The 17,613-nt window shown below is 35.5% G+C and overlaps 1 long non-coding RNA gene across 1 annotated transcript in view; it reads left to right on the top strand.

Moving 5' to 3' along the window:
• LOC141559578 (uncharacterized) overlaps positions 1-17,272 on the top strand; it is a 53,703-nt gene extending 36,431 nt beyond the window's left edge. Inside the window, exon 4 of the long non-coding RNA XR_012487498.1 lies at positions 15,841-17,272. This is a non-coding gene — a long non-coding RNA (uncharacterized LOC141559578). The remainder of the gene's footprint in view (positions 1-15,840) is intronic.
• Positions 17,273-17,613: the final 341 nt, after the last annotated feature.

Below are 17,613 nucleotides of genomic sequence, written 5' to 3'. Positions count from 1 at the left end.
AGTGTTTTCAGGAATTTGGACAGTGAAGGAAAAGAGAGAGGGGATGGCATTTGGAAAGGGTAGATGGGTCAAAGAAAGGTATTTTGGAGGGTTTGAGGGGATGACATGTTTGTAGGCAAGTTGGAAGGAATCATTATTAGTGAAGGAAAACTTGAGTAGACGTGAGAGGAGTGAGATGATTTTAGGGGAATGATGTTCTAGAAGTGTAAAGCAATATGGAATGAAGGGAACAGGTAAAAAGACTGACTTGTGGAACCCAGATCTGAATCTGGAGGAAAAAAAGAGTAAGTCATGATGCTGAAGAGCTTTGAGGTTTAAAGCAAAGAAAGTCATTGAAGAAGTTCAAGTAACATGATTTTTACCTTTTTAGTGAAATAATTGGCTAAGTCATATGCTCTAAGTGTAAGGTTAAGGCCACGAGAAATAAGGAAAAATTTGGAACAATCATGGTCGGAATGAGAGAAGTTGATAAGAATTCAAATCTTGACTCGGACTTAGTGATTTTGTGAACCTGGGCAAGGTTTACTTCTTACCTTCAGTTTTCTCTTCTATAAAATGGGTGTGACAGTAGCACCTATCTTACAGGTTGTTGGGAGGATCAAAGGAGATAATTTATAATATGTTTTGCAAAATTTAAAGCACTGCATAGAAATGCTATTATCATCATCATTATCATTGTTTGTTGAGCAACTGAAAAGACTCAACTGAAATTACACACAATAAATTGGTAGTAATATAAAGGACAAAATCACCTGGATTTCATAGCTTTTCTCCAGTAATATACAATGCAGCAGGAACAAAGAAAGCCAGTGGTGGATGGTAGCTAAGAATGAGCTATCGAGGTGAAACAGAAGACTTTGGTATAAAAGAGGTGGGGGAGGCAGGGATTATGGATGAAATATTCCTGAGAAGTGACTATTAAAATATTTAAGTGCAGGTGTCATGGTATAGGAACACTGAATAAAGTAGAGACAAAGTAGATGAGATTAGATTGCAAATAACAGAGGATCTATTTGATCCTACAGGTTTTAGAAACTATTGGGCTTTAATGAATGGGCTAGGAAGGGAAGAAGTGACAGTGGAAACTTCATTGTAGGAAAATTGAGGGACCACTTTAATTTTGTGTTTATATTCCCAACACTGAATCAGTCCAAAGCTTAGCATATAACAGAGACTTAATAAATGTTTTAATTTCCTTTACTCTCATATGATCTTTCCCATGTATTTTTTTTTGAGTCACTGAAAACAAGTTATCCTTGGTGTTGAGTGGATAGAACACTAGCCCGCTGAACTTGAAGTCTGCATTCAAATCTGCCTTCGACTGTTTAACCCTGGGAAAAATCATTTGAACCATATCTACCTCGGTTTTTTTTTTTTTTTTCATCTGAAAATGCCATAATAGCAGTTGCTTCCCGGGGTTGTTGTGAGGATAAAATGAGAAAACTTTTAAGTGCTTTGCAAATCTTAAAATATATTTAAAAGTGATCTGACATTATTATTATATTAGCTTTTTCTTCCTAGAAGTCCCCAAGCTCTAAGAGTACTTGGCATGAGAATAAGAATTCTTAACCTATGTTCCATGAATTTGAATAAAACTGATTTCCTTTGTAAGACATTGTGTATTTTATTTTTGCATTAAAACCATTATGTTGAGAAGAGATAGGCTCAGAAAAAGGTATAAGACTTTAAAAAGGTTAAGTATAAACCCCTGACTTAGAAGAAAGTTTTGTGAATGCAAGGCTATTCTAGGATTCTTTTCCAGTTATACAACTTACTACTTCTTTTCTTAAGTGGTTGTGCTTATGAATAGCAGGAGGCACCTGGCATTTGAGTATAATGTGTACCCATACATTAAATACTCATGAAATCCTTGGTCTTTTACATCATACCCTTTATTGTTCATTGCTCACAGTTTCTAATACAGCCTTTTCATTTTCTTTCAGTCACTGCCAATATTTATCTTTCATTTCTCCTGTTCCCCACAATTATCAACCTCTAAACACTATCAAAATTGTCCCTAGGCATCTAAACTTTAAATGCAATTGTAACTTTTCCATTTGGGGCCTTGTTTCATTAAACAAATATGTGGGTGCTACATGATTTTGCAGCAGATATTGTTTATGTGGGAGTTGGATTTGTACTGTGTTTACAGCTAAAGAGAAAAAATTTCAACACTTTATTGGACGTGTACTGGCATGTGGGTGAGGTTGGAGAAAATAATTGAGTGTTGAAATCAAATACAGGCCTGGGAAAATACTCCTTTTTGATGGTACAGCTGAGGAAGGTCAACAGCTGGAAGTATACAGATCTTTAGGGTAAGGCTTCTTGTCAAAAAAAAAAAAAGTGCCCTCATTTGAGATAGCCAACCCTAAAGAAATGAGGGCAATCTTATTGCTACATTTTAGGAGCAGGAAAAAATATGATTGCACAACAGGAAGCATGCACCTTCACACCCATCATACAGTTGTCTCTTCCCTTCCTCCAAAAGCCATTTTTCAAGGCATGCAATAAACTGAGAGTTTGTGACCTCTTTACTTGAAGATGTATTTATATTCCTTGTAGGAAATGGTACACACTATTTTTTTGCACATAGACTGGCTATTTAAAACACATAGTGCTCAGGATTTGCAACTGGCACTTGTTGTGTGGAATAGCACAATTTGCCTTCTTTCCTACATGGGCCACAATTAGAAATCTTAAGGGTTGTTGTAATTTGTATCAACTATGCAGATTATCTTTTGCCCACTACCTTTAAGGAGAGAGATTTTATTAGACTAATTATGTAATTATGGTCTCTGCAATACCAAGACCAGAAAGAATATTAACATATTATCCTGTCTTCAGTATAATCATATCTTACCCATCATTCCAAACACATGAAAAACCTCATCTTTGTTTTAAATCTACCTCCCCCCATTTTCACCTCTCTAGTCAAGAAAATAAGCGATTTTGGAAATCATTTCAGTATTTACTGATTCTCACTATCAAGAAATTCTTCCTTTTGCACATAACCCACTTGTATTGATGTATACAAAACCAATTCCTGTCTCAAGGGATCATGGATTTAGAACTGTAAGGGACTTTAGAGACCACCAAATTCAGCCTTTTTGTTTTATGAATGAGGAAAAAAAGGGAAGACAGCTAAGTGGCACAGTGGATAGAGTACTACTCCTGAAGTAAGGAGGACCTGGGTTCAAAGGTGACCTCAGATTAGCTAACTAGCTGTGTGATCCTGGGCAAGTCACTTAACCCCATCTCCTCCCTGCAAAATACAAAATAATAATAATAATAATAATAATAATAATTTAACAAGTTTTAAGGGGGTAGGATTAGAACTTGGGTGTATCTACTCCAAGTTCAGATCTCAATCTCCCAGGGTTCCTTTTAGTCATGAAAGAAAGATTTTGGTTGTCAAATGTATATGCAAAAAAATCATTCACAGATTTGGGCTCAATCCTGTTAGTTCTTCTCTCTGAATAAACCTTATGGATCAGTCCCAATCCAGTCTAAGCTCCTGGGAGCATCAATATTTGGCCACGTTTCTTTGTAAGCAATAAGGTAAAGCATTTAACAACAAACAACAGCAAAGTAACAGCAGCAACAGTTCTATTGCGGCAGACATAATCAAGATAGGATAGTTGAAATAGCCCCTTTAGTGAAACCTTCTCAGCATCTAGGTCAGTACCATCCCTTCCTATTCACACTATAATACTAATCACAGTTACTCAGTGAAAAATTCAGGAAAAAGACTTGGGGACTTTGGTAGAGGGGCATCTGTTTTGCTTTTTTCCAATTCTCCCCCACTCCTGCCTCTACCTCTGCCCCAAATACTGCTTCTACAAGCACTGCATCTGGGATCAGGAAGATCTGAATTCCAATTTGGCCTCATACACTTAACTAGCTATATGATCCTATGCAAGTCACTTAATTCCTGCCTGCTTTAGTTTCCTCAACTGTAAACTGGGGATCATAATAGCACCTATCTTTTCTGGGGTTTTGGTGAGGCACAGTACCTAGCACAGAATAGGTGTTTAATAAATGCTTATTTTCCCCTTCTATTACTGCTGTTGCAGAGAACACCTAGCTTTCTCTCTTGTTTTTCAATTTAAAAGGCTATTTTCAATCCATTATTTTTTTCTTAGCAGCATAATCAGCAGCTCTTGTCTAGTTTCCTTATTCCTTGAGGCTGCCAACCCCATCTCCCCCAGAAGTTGCATCAAGCTGCTATTCATGCATCTCCTGAAATTTAGACATTTGCCCCAGGCTGGCCCCTAACCTCCTTGCTAGGGTATAGGGGAAGGAACTACCTGGATGAGATACTTGCTCTCTGGATATCATTTTCCTGATCTGAAAAGTAAGATATTGGACTAGATGATCTTAAAGGTATGTTTATAGCTCTAAATATGATTTTATGATTATTATCATAGAATTAGACATTGCTTAGTTACAGACAGGTGCAATTTCTATAGTGTTATATGTTGAAATACAATTCAATGTATGTATTTCAACATATATATGTATATATATATACATATATACGTATATGTATGTATATACATATATATACGTATATATGTGTGTGTGTGTATATATATATATATATATAAATATATATATATATATATAAATATATATATATATATACATGCTATTATTTGAGTGACATCTCTCCACAAAGGCAAATCTTAGCTGTGTGCCAGCTAGAATCATTGGACCACAGGAGTGGCTACCTTGATCATCATCTCTGAGTTGCTAACTATCAACTTGGTTATTGGACAAATAACCCAGATGCTTTTGTGATGATCTGCTTTCATTTTATAACAATTTCCTCACTCTCTGTGTGGATGTCCTTGAGTCCACTGGTTTGAGATTCTGTTCATGCCTCTGAGTAGCCTAAGTAATACTGAGTCATTTCTCTTCCTTAAAAAAATATTTCTAAAGGTGGCTTATGTGGCCTTAGAATATCTGAAGCTCAAATAGTGGCAGTATTTGGGTGGCTTTTGAATCTAAACCTTATATCCAGTACAGGCAAAAACTGCCCTCAAACTGGAGCAAATTTGATGTTTTTTCTGTCCCCTCTTGGGTACCCAATTTCAGTTTCTTTTTCATCTAGATTTTGATTTGTATCTTCCATATGTAGGCCATGATCTGGTGCCAGCTATCCACCTGCAGCTTCTAGATAGGTAAGAATGATAATAATAATGCCATTTTAATGCTTTAAAGTTTGCAAAACAATTTACAAAGATTATCTCATTTTTATTCTCACAACAATCTGGGACATAGCTGCTATTTATTATCTCTATTGTTCAGATGAGGAAACTGAGGTTAAATGATTTAAATACTGGCAGCCCTTCCCATCCTGCCCAGCTTGGTATCTCATATGCCAGGATTTTCTAATTTTGTTTTTGATGCCCCAAAAGCACGCAGTTTATTTTTGAGACATTAGCTGTAAACTTCTTCTTTGCATGTTGCAATTGCATTTTTGGTTCTAGATGGTAACCAGGTACTCAGAGACAGAATTTTGGATTTGAAGCCAGAAGAGCTTTCTCTGTTACTTGACAACCTATGTGGAAATTACAAGATGTATGTATGTTCACAGAGGACTGGTATCCCTCGTGTAAGGACTGCTGAGCCTTTTTTTTTTTCAGGTTTGTTTTCCTTTGATGTCCACTTGCCACTCAACTTCAACCTGTGACTTTAAACAGCCTTAGCATGTGCAGTGGCTACACTCTGAGAAACCATTTGGCAGACTGGCTTAAACCAGGTTAAGAGTAATTGATATGCTTCAAACCATTGGTTTGAATTACTCCTTACTCCTTATGTAAGTAGTACGTTGGTGAATTAGGAGGTATCTACCTGAAGTATATTAATATTTTCTTAGTAGAATAACTGTATATGAACAATTTGTTCCAATGGACCATGAACATAAAGGAAACAGAAGCTGGGGAGTACTTAGAACTCAATTAGATATCAAAGATGCCGAGGTCATGAACTGTATTCTGAGCCATTTCTAGTCATCGTGACTTTCATCTTGTGACTGGACATGAAATGATTCGGGAACAGAAAGCGAGGCTGACAACTTTGTGTGATTCTACCTCACTTTAATCCAATTTATGTTTGAGTCAAAAGACATAACCCATACTGTTTTACCATGTTTTTTTTTACCTATCTCAAAGTCTTGTGATGACAGGCAAGTGAGAAAGCAACAGGTGCAGAATACACTGGCAGCTATAGTCAAATCCTGGACACAGGTGGCCCAAGTCATAAGGTCAATTGGATTGAAGTAGCAGTGGGATTTGACAGCTGCCTGGGTATCTGGGAAGCCTTTTTAAAGGACTGCACTGCTCACCTCCTGGGATGAGGAAGATGCTATAAACATTGTCTGCTTCACCTAATCTAACCCTGGCCTGATTACTATGGCAGGAGGGGATCCTATCTTGAAGTTGAAACACAAAAAAGGTATAAAAATTTTTATTTGATGATTTCATTCATCATTGGTACGTGAAATGTGCTCATGTTCATGAACAATAAAAATTCTGTGGACCTGAACGATGAACAGCTCTTCTGAGAGAACTCAGCAAGTATTGCATCAAAATAGCAGTCCTGAGTGAAACAAGGCTGGCAAAAGAAGACCAGCTTACTGAAGTTGATGATGGATACATTTTTTCTGGAATGGCCACAGTGATGAGAAGTGCTGTGAAGCTGGTGTTGGTTTTGCAATCAAAACTAATCTAGTCAATGAACTTATATGCCTCATAAAAGGAATTAATGTCAGGATCGTGAAAATGTGATTTCCACTTGCAGGAAAGCACCATGCTACCATCATCAGTGCATAAACTCTCATCATGATGAACCCTGATGAAGTCAAAGAAATATTTAATGTAACATCGAGACCTAATCATCAATATATTGAAAGAGAACAAGCTTGCACTTTTGGGTGATTTTAATGCCAGAGGAGACACAAATTATTATACATGGTAGGGAGAGTCAGGTACAACAGCAATGATCACTTATTACTGAAGATTTGTGCATCTCATGCCCTTTTCATTACCAACACTCTCTTCTATTTACTTAAATGAAATAAAACTTCATGGATGCACCCTCACAGCAAACATCAACATTTAATAGACTATGCCATTATAAGGAGAAGAAACAGTAGCATGTGAGAATAACAAAGGTACTGAATGCTGGACTGAACATAGACTTATCCTGTCCAAGCTAACCATTCACATCGAACAAAAGTAGCAGTCCCTACACAAGATGACTTTCAGAAGGCTTAATGGCAACAGTTTACATTCCCTCTGGTTGAATAGTTTGTTGGTAACTTGCAGGGAAAGCTGACTACAATGTAGCAGAAAAAAAGAGTGGGCATCTTTCAGAGATTTGATTTAAAGCATTGCTTTTACTCAGCTGGACCAGAATATTTGCAAACATCTGGATTGATAAAAATGATGGGGAAATTCAGGAGCTGCTAAGAAAACAAACAAACAAAAAATCCCCAACAACTCCATAGGGTATACCAGCAGAATTTTCTGTCTGTTACTAAATAGGAAGCATTTAAAGCACAAGTGAAGTGACAAGGTAGAAGTAAAAATTCAGTTTTATTCTGATAGTAATATCTAAAATGCTTCTATGAAGTTTTGAAGGCAATTTATGGGTCAAACACCTATGGCATATCTCAACTACTCAGTGCTGATGGATCCATATTGATTAGTGATAAGGACATGATTCTGGATGATGGGCTAAACATTTTCATAGTGTTTGCAACAGACCATCATCAAGCAATGCTGAAGTCTCAGGTTGAATTTAATCCCTTTCTAGATGAACTTCTAATTGGAGAAGAAATTTTGAATGCCATTAGGTTCCTCTTGGGTGGCAAAGTGACTGGTGTTGATTCTATCCAAACTGAGATTTACAAGTTATCAGGTCCAATGTTCATACAAAAGGTGACTGAAATGTTCCAGTTTACATGGCAAGAGGAGATTATCCCACAGGAGTTCAATGATACTTCCACTATTCATCTCTATAAAGACAAAGGAAATAGATAATTCCATGACAATCACAGGAGGGTATTTCTCTTAATATTTGTTGGCAATCTTTTTTTTTTTTTTTGACAGAGCCCTCCTTAATAGAGTGATCCTTCTCTTGGAAGATAGTTGTCTACTTGAGAGTCAGTGTGGCTTCAAAAAGGGTTGGGTAATGGTAATATAGTGTTTACTTCCCTATAATCCCAGAAGAATTGAAAAAAAATATCAAATGCTCTTGGATAGTTTGAGCAAATAATACCAATCAAACTCTCAAGAAACGATTTTACTGACCTAGAAAAAATAACAACAAAATTCATCTGGAAGAACAAAAGGTCAAGAATTTCAAGAAGATTAATGAAAAGGCTGCAAGCCAAGACCAAAGTAGAGGAAGAGTTGGTGTGTGACTTTTTGTTGGCAGATGATCGAGTACTCAATGCATTCTCTGAAGCTGAGATACAACAGACTATGGATCACTGCCCTTCTATTTATACTAATTTTCCCCTGACAATTTACACCAAGAATACAGAAGGGCCAGAACTGCACCAACTTTAAGAGGAACCATTGGATTCATCAAATGGAGATTATTTTGAATGCTGTGGATAAATTCACTGGCAGTATACTTTCCAAAGATTTATACATAGGATGATATTGATGTATGCATTACCAGAGTTAGTTCAGGCATCAAAAGAAACAGTGGTAGAGAAGAAGTATTAGGCTGTCTACCAAATAAATATCTCTACAGAGCTATTATGCTGACCTCATTGCTTCATGCTTGTGAATCCAGGATGGTGTACCAGTTCCATGCCAGGAAACTGAATCATTTCCATTTGATTGTCTTAAGAAGATTCTGAAGATCACCTGGCAAAGTAAAGTATTGCCACTGAGGTCCTTTCTTGAGCTGAACTGAGATTCAAATTCAAATTATTTTGCAGAGAACCCAACTCTTGTTCAAAAGCCAAACATATGGTTGCCTAAAATATTATTTTTTGAAGAACTCACATAAAGCAAGAATCCATGTGGATGTCAGAAGAAGCATCAAATGGACACTCTTGAGAATTGTGAGACATAGGAGATATTGGCATAGGACTAACCAGCATCAAACATGGTGATGTCTATGAGCAAAACAGAATTGCTGTTGCCTAAAAGATGCACAAATTTAGATAATTTCCACTCCAAATGTTCATATGAATATTTGTATTTCTATCTATGGTGGATCCTTTCACGCTTCTTTTAGTCTGATCAGCCATAGTTAGACACACTTTACCTTTATCCCAACATAATAATGTCATTTTTGTCTTTTCAGGCATGAAGGACAGCAACCATGTTACATTGGGCTCAATTCTCTGGGCTCAGTTTCCTAATTTATTAAATGAGAGATCCAATTAGATGACTTTGGAGATCCCCTCTAGGCCTATATCCATTATTCTTTTTCAATGCTCTTTTAAAACATTACTTCCACTTCTTTTTAATTCATTTTTTAATTAATAAAAATTAGTTCTCCATCCTCAATCCACCACAACATTGGAAAACAAACCAAATTAAACGTTTTCTGTGAGTAGATGAATAATGTTTCTTCATTAGTTCTCTGGCATCATGGTTGGTCATTCTATTCTTCAGAGATTTTAAGTCTTTCAAAGTCTTTGTTTTTATCACATGGTTGTATTGTATAAATCTTCTCCTGTTTATTTCACTCTGAATCAGTTCACACAGTTTTCCCAGATTTCAAAGCAATTGTCTCTTTCATAATTTTTTAAACTTTTTATTTTTTATTTTTTGCTGAGGCAATGGAGGGTAAGTGACTTGCCCAGCATCACACAGCTAGGAAGTGTTAGGTGTCTGAGGCCGGATTTGAACTCAGGTCCTCCTGACTTCAGGGATAGTGCTTTATCCACTATGCTGTCTAGCTGCCCCATAATTTCTTACAGTTCAATAGTGTTCCATTATCTTAATATATCATAATTTGGTCATCTATCCTCTAAAAATTTACTTTCCAATTCTTTGCAATTACAAGAATTGCTATATATTTTTGTATTGATGCCTCACTCATAGTCCACTGCTTCTGACAAGAGGCAAGAGGCATGCTTTACCTTCGGTCCTCTAAATCACTCTCCCAAATCTTTTAAAATATGTACTCTCATTAGTAAAACATTTTTGATTAAGCATCACCAATATGTATATATTTGTAAATTGCATATGCCAAACTAATATAATAAATTCTAAAGCATATGCAAATATTTTTTAAAAGATTAAAATGAAATAAATAATATTGAAATCTTTTTAATAGTTACATTCTTGGGGATTGATGGCATAAAGAACCCTGCTCTCATTAAAATTATATATATATATATATATGTATATATATACATATATATACATACATATGCATATATGTACATAACTAGTGAAAACAAAGTCAATGAATATATTTCATTGCTTTTTTAATTAAAGCTTTTTATTTTCAAAATATATACATAAATAATTTTCAACATTTACTCTTACAAAATGTTGTGTTCTAATGTTTTCCTTCCTTCCCTTCTACCCTCTGCCCTAGACAGCAAGTGATACAATATATATTAAATGTGCATTTATTTCATTACTTTTGAAAATCTTAGTTTAAAACTGTATGGTATAGAGGTGTTTATATTTGGTTCTATCTTCAATATTTAATTCTATTATAGCTGAAAAAGATGGTCCATAAAGATACTGTCTTCTATATGTGATTGAACTATTTGAACTGTTGCTTTGGGAGCAACCTTCCTGAAACACACTATAGCAGCAGTTAACCTTTTTTTTTTTTTTTTTTTTTTTTTTTTAATCTTTTTGTGCTTCCTGCTTTTATTGATTTTGTTTGGGCATTCCTAATTTCACCCCTTCCTAGATCAGTGAGCCTCCCTCGTCATCCTGGGGATAAGATAGAATGAAAGCCCCAGGAGAACATCAAGATGCTTGCATCTTTGGGAACCATTTTCCTTCTCCTGGATTGCCCTTAGCTGCAGATTCCTGTCTATACTAGAGCATATATTTCACATATCTTCTTTTCTGATCCTGGAAGAGTCCTTGCTCCTAGGAAGCAGAATTTACCTGTTCTTCTTGCAATTAGGGTCCCCCTGAGGGTCCTTGAAGCATAGGATCAAGGGATATAACATATGCTTTGTTACTGCGTGAAAGGGAGATGTGAAAGACAGGGATCATGGTGAATGAATGCCTCCTGCTTGTCGGTCCAAAGGGTCTCACCCATAGAAAGTTCTCAATAAATATTTGTTAATGGAGAGCCTGCTTTCCTATTCTGGCATAAATAGGGGGAAGAAAACCAGCTGAGGTTTTCCCTATGTTGCTCTCCTTTGTTTTAACATTTTCTTCAGTCCCTCAGGGAATTGCTTTCCATACCCACTGGAATATATACAGCACAATTTGGAAACCACTGCCTGAAAGTCATGTAAATTTATAATTCCATGAACCCTCTGGTTATGGATTTAGGCCATTAAAATTGATTTTTAAAGTCAACATAGTATTTGAATCAAGTTATGTCATAGGCTTTCCATTTCCTTTCTCCTTACTTATGCCAATGATTGGGTACATACTTTTAAGTAATGTTTCATTTTCAAATGAAAAAAAAAAGAACTAAAACATTAACTACAGTAACTGCTAAAGACTAGAATTCACTTTTTGTGCTTTAGACTTAGACCTGGAGTTTATTTTCTCTGAAGAATATGCTTTTCAATTGTATCTGTTTGATAAATTTTCTCTCCTGTCCCTCATATTCAAATATATGTATATGCATGTATAAATATGAATTAACTTTACAAAGTACTTTGTAAAACCTTTTATAGAATATACAGAATATGATTGTTATATAGATACTTATATAGACATGTAGGTAGATATCATACATATGTATATGGAAACTATCTATCATGAATGTACAATAATAACTACATATGCAAATACACATATCTCATCATGGGCAGCATGGCATTATGAACAGAGGACCAAGCTGGTGGTTAAGAAGAGCTAGGTTTAGAGCTTTCGTGATTAGCAAATGATTGAAAATAGCAGGTCACTTGAACTTTCAATACCTCAGACAAGTCACTGAGATAAAAATATTATGGAACAATTCCTAATCTGCATTAAGTAGGTGGGATTTCCATGTGGGGAAGGTCCATATATAGGCCCCAAATAACAGATCTATATGTAAATTATTATTAATTTCATTATTATTAATTTATATAAAGCTACATTTATATAGCACTTGCTGTGTAGTAGGCTCTGTGCTAAGTGCTTTACTAATATTATTTCACTTGATTCCTACAACCTGGGAGGTAGATACTATTATTAACCTATTTTATAGATGAAAAAAGTGAGGGAGATAGGGGTCCAGTAAGTTGTTCAGAATCATACAGATAGTAAGGGTATGAATTCATATCTTCTTGACTACAGGTCTGGTGTGCTATCTACCTTTCTATATAGATGTGTGTGTGTATACATCTATATGTCTGTCAATGTATGTAGATATATAAATACACATCTATATAGATAGCTAGGTGGTGCAGTAGATAGTGCTAGACCTGGAGTTTTTAATCCACATATTTACATATATGTATATGTGTGTGTTTTAACAAAATATATATCCTATTTGTAGCTTACTATGCCAGTGGAAACAGATCTGGATTAAAATCATACACACACACACACACACACACACACACAGAGCTCTTTGTAGTCATGAGCATTTTGGTCTCTAGAAAGCCTATGGGATAAAATCTATTATTTTCTGAAATGATTGAGCAAAACAAGACTGATTTATAATACCTATCAATACGGCAGCATCTCAGGATGTGCCATTTTTCCTATGAGGAGATTGATGATCCTTTGTACCACCATTCTTAGTTCAATTTTTCTTTCAGAAAATAAAATAATAACCATAGTTGCACTTTGGTTTGGATTTTTACTGTGTTTTTGTGAAATTTCTATACTGATTTGCATTAAAAAAAACCTTTTTTCCATCTGAGTTTTCTCCTATGCTGATATGATTTCAAGGGTTCTTATTGGCTTAGATGAAAAGTGTTGGGAAGTTTGAAGAAATTATTTTTATTTAAAAATTTCAAACAAAGCATCATTTACTATAATGAACAGCAAAATTCTAATAGTACATTAGTGCATTAATTTTTAATGCTTTTATAAGAGATTTAGTCATATCTAAAAAAAGACTGCATAGTCTATGCCACGGTGCATGGCCCTGTGTTTTGTGGTTTATACTTTAACCTCCGTTTGTTTCAGTCATGTCTGATTCTTTGGCAGAGATACAGGAGTGGCTTGCTGTTTCCTTCTCTAGCTCATTTAGATGGCCCTGGATGAAATGGCTCAGTGGATAGAATGATGAGTATGGAATTAGGAGGACCTTAGTTCAAATTTGGCTTGAGACACTTAGTATCTGTATGAGCCTGGGCAAGTTATTTAACCTTGCTTGTCTCAGTTTCCTCATCTGTAAAATGAGCTCGAGAAGGAAACAGTAAACCACTCCCAGTATCTTTGCCAAGAAAACCCAAAATAAAAAATTTGGAGAGTTAGACTAAAATGACTCAACAAAACAACTAGGTCTCACCTGGAGCTCCATAAGTATTTTTTAAAAGTCAGACTAAGCAGAGAAGAGCAGCAGACAATTATTTCCTTTATAAATTATTTGGAGGTCTTCCATATGGCTATAAATCCTAAGAAATTCTCCTTCTAGGAAGTGTTACTAAGCTTTAGATATGACCTTGATGACTAAGAGTTACATCTTCTGAATTTGGGGCCAGCTCAGCCACTTTAACAGTGCTCCAATTCAAGCTTCCTTTATTAAGTGCCAAGAGCTGAGAAGAGTGGAATCACAAAGACCAGGATGACTCTTTTGTCTCCATTTCTTGGTGTCTGTCTCTCTCTCTCTCTCTCTCTCTCTCTCTCTCTCTCTCTCTCTCTCTCATTTATATAATAGTAAACATCCACTTTGTGCTGGATTGTTGTTCACTTATTTATGTTGTGACTGATTCTTTGTAGCTTTATTTGGAATTTTCTTGACAGAGATAGTAGAATAATTTGCTATTTCCTTCTCCCATCTCATTTTTCAGATGAGGAACTGAGATTAAACAGAGTTAGGTGATTTACCCAGAATCACACAGCTAATAAGTATCAGAGATCAGATTTGAACGCAGGAAGATGAGTCTCTGATTCCAGGTCCAATCCTTTACTCTGAAAAAGTGTACTTGAATCAAGGACAGCAGAGTACTTAAGCACCCACTCTGTGATTAGAATAGATTTACTATACTTTTAGTATGTGCTGGATAATTAGAATTAAATTATAAGCAAAAAGACATAGTTTGGGGAATCAGAGATTGAGTGAGTTTGGATAGAAACAGGGTTGGATAGATGCTTTCTCATATAGAGGACATTTACTAAACTATGTGCTCCTGAGTAAGTCATTAAACCTTTACATGCCTCAGGCAACTTCCCAGGATTTATTTGCTAAGTCATAGACAGGCTGCATCTGTAAAGGGAATTTTCCTCTTGGGGGCTTTTTATAAGGACAAAATTACCAATTCCATGTATATGCTAGATCCTGTTTCAGGTACTGGGGATACAAAAACAGATGTGTCTAGATGAACCTAAAGAAGTATGTAATCTTTTTTTAAGTTATTATTTTGTTTTCTTCCCTAGTTACATGAAAAGTATATAATCTAATGTGATTAGTATGGGGTGGCGGGAGAGATATAATGATGACCAAAAAAAAAAAAATATGGTTAACTTCTGGGTTCTTGGGTAAATTATATGATGTTTTTTCTCATCATAAGCTTTTTCGTTTATAAAAGAGAGTAAAGACCAAACCTGGAATTTCATTGTTGTAGTGAATTCCTGTCAAGAAAATGTTCTACAAGAACTAGTTAGTACCCCTTCTGCAATTATGTCATGGGATTACTTTTAGGAATTAATTTGAACAGCCCAACCTCTTTGGAACAACTGAGTCATCTGTTTCTCCCATGAAGGGGTATTGTAACACCTGAGAAGACCAAGACTGGAGTAGAAGAGGTCACTGATTTGGAGTTTCCAAGTCCTGATGGACCTCAAGTAATTATCATCAAGCATGATTTTTTTGTTTTCTGGTGAGGAGTAGAGTTAAGAGGAAGTGATAGAATGGCCTTCTAGCAGTCTCTGAATCCAGTAGATGCTCTTGGTCCTTATTACTTGAGGGAATGGTCCACATGTACATGCCATCAGTCTTTCAGAAGTTAATCTATATTTTTCCAGGGATATTCTTATCTATCCCTGTGTGTGATTGGGGGGGGGGAAGGGGAAGGTAAAGGAAGAGGGAAACAAGGAAAAAAAGAGGGAGAGAGGGAGGGAGAAACAGAGTGACAGAGAGAGAGAGACAGACAGAGATTGAAACAGGAAATCTGGTCTACTTAACAGGATTTTCTCAGAAATTTGTTTAAATGTAGAGAAAAAGTCACATCATGACTGATCAGCTTTTTCTCTGTCTTCTGAGGGTTAGATTAGGGATTTTTATTGTTATACTGGTAAACAGATTATGTCCAATCATATGAGGGCCAATTAATTTAACTAAGACTTTTTTTGGACGAGGGGAAAGTTATATTTATTTCCTAATATGAAAGGTTCAGTGGAGAATCATTCCTTTCACCAGTCCTAGAATTTCAGTCTGAATTATTGACTAGAATGTTTGGATACTGGACAATCATCTCTGGATTGGTTGAGGTGTGAATCTGAAAACAGAGGAATAGATGGAATGGATGAAATGACCTCTTGGGTTTTTTTTTTTTTCCAGATTTATGATTCTTCAACTTGGTAACCATAAGTCTGAAGAGTGAGAAGCAAACAGGAAAAATATTCTGAAGATAATGGCAACATCAGTGTCTCTGTTGCCTTCTGCTGAAATAACTTCTCTAATCATAATCTTACAACAGAATCATCAAATGATAAGACAGATGTTAGGCAATAATATCGTTTTTGTAATGTTTTGAATTGGATACTAACATGAAGTTCACTTCAGTGGGGAATTCATGTCATGTTACAAAATCTTTAGAAAAAAAAAGCATTATAACAATCCCTACAGATGCTCATTAAAATTATTTTGAAATTATGCTGTTATATGATTGGGGGATTTTCAGAGTCTCCATAGATTTGCCCTGCAATAATGATATCTTTATTGCTGTGTTTATTTTGCATTAACATTTTCTAACCAAATTTGAATTTCCTGCTCAGATCAAGATGTTTACACTTTCTCAAAACTGAATGGGCTGCCTGTGATGGAAATCTTATGCCAAGTGAAATAACTACATTATCTCCAAAACTGATTTCCCTAATACAGAAGACCAACTTGTTAAAAAATGTTTTAAACCAAACCAAAATTTGAAAAAAAATCATTTACTGAGCAGTTTCTATGTGCAAAGCACTTTTTTGCATGATATTGAGAGTGTGAAGGAATAGACCATATGTTCCCTGCCCTCAAAGAGTTGATAATCCAGTCAGGGAAGCAAAGCAGAGGTATGAAGTAACATGAGAACAAGGATAAAGATGTATTATTATTAGCATCAAGAATATAATGAACTTGATGGTGTCATCAAAATAGCAATAGTTTTTGTTGTTGTTTAGTTGGGTCTGACTCTTTGTGACCTCATTTAGGTTGTTTTGGCAAAGATACTAGAATGGATCACCATTTCCTTCTCATGCTCATTTTATAGATAAGGGAGTGGAGGTAAATAGAGGTAAGTGACTTGCAAGTGTCTAAAGCTGGATTTGAACTCAAGCCTTCCTGGACTCTAGACCCATTGCTCTGTCTACTGCACCATCTAATTGTCCCAAGCAACAGTTTAGGCAAACTTTATAAAATGTATTATAATGTTTGAAATGGGTAGAAACTGAACTTAAAAAAGAATTTGTTTATACAAAGTACTAAATAGGACACAGTGGGAAATATGGTACAAGAGGGGATTTTTTGGTTGATTTTAAACCAGTGTCTAAGATGGTTAATATCCTTATGCATAGACATAAATTCATTGCTTCCTTCTACAACAATAATCAAATATAAAATCTTTTATTTAGCTTTTCCTATTTCTCCTCTCACTCTTATTATTAGTGTTTCTGAGACTGTCTTCCATTCACACATCACCTCCCCCTATATGTGTATTTTTTGTATCTTCAATTAAAATGCAAGCTCCTCAAGGACAGAGACCAGGTTTATGCTTTCCTATGTATCCCCAGCACATATCACAATATTTGGTACACAGATAAGAGTTGAATAAATAGTTATTTACTACTGATTGTTGTAATTACTGATTGCTATGTATGAATACAATGATATTGTACAATGCAATGATACTTATGAATAACTATGTGAATGCAACTATATATGACTACAATTTATGAAAACAATATATTCTTAATAAAAAGTAGGCATGTTTCAAAGTGGAATACTGGATCATTAAGAAGCCAGAGGGAAGAAGGATAAAGGTAGGACTTAATTTTCTATGGAGTACTATTGGTTATAGAGAACTTCCTAGATATTGATGTCAATGGTTGCAATGGAATTCTCTTCCTT

The sequence above is a fragment of the Sminthopsis crassicaudata genome, chromosome 3 (assembly GCF_048593235.1).
Source record: "Sminthopsis crassicaudata isolate SCR6 chromosome 3, ASM4859323v1, whole genome shotgun sequence".
NCBI classification, from domain to species: Eukaryota; Metazoa; Chordata; class Mammalia; order Dasyuromorphia; family Dasyuridae; genus Sminthopsis; species Sminthopsis crassicaudata.
This window is presented reverse-complemented; position numbering and strand designations above follow the sequence as displayed.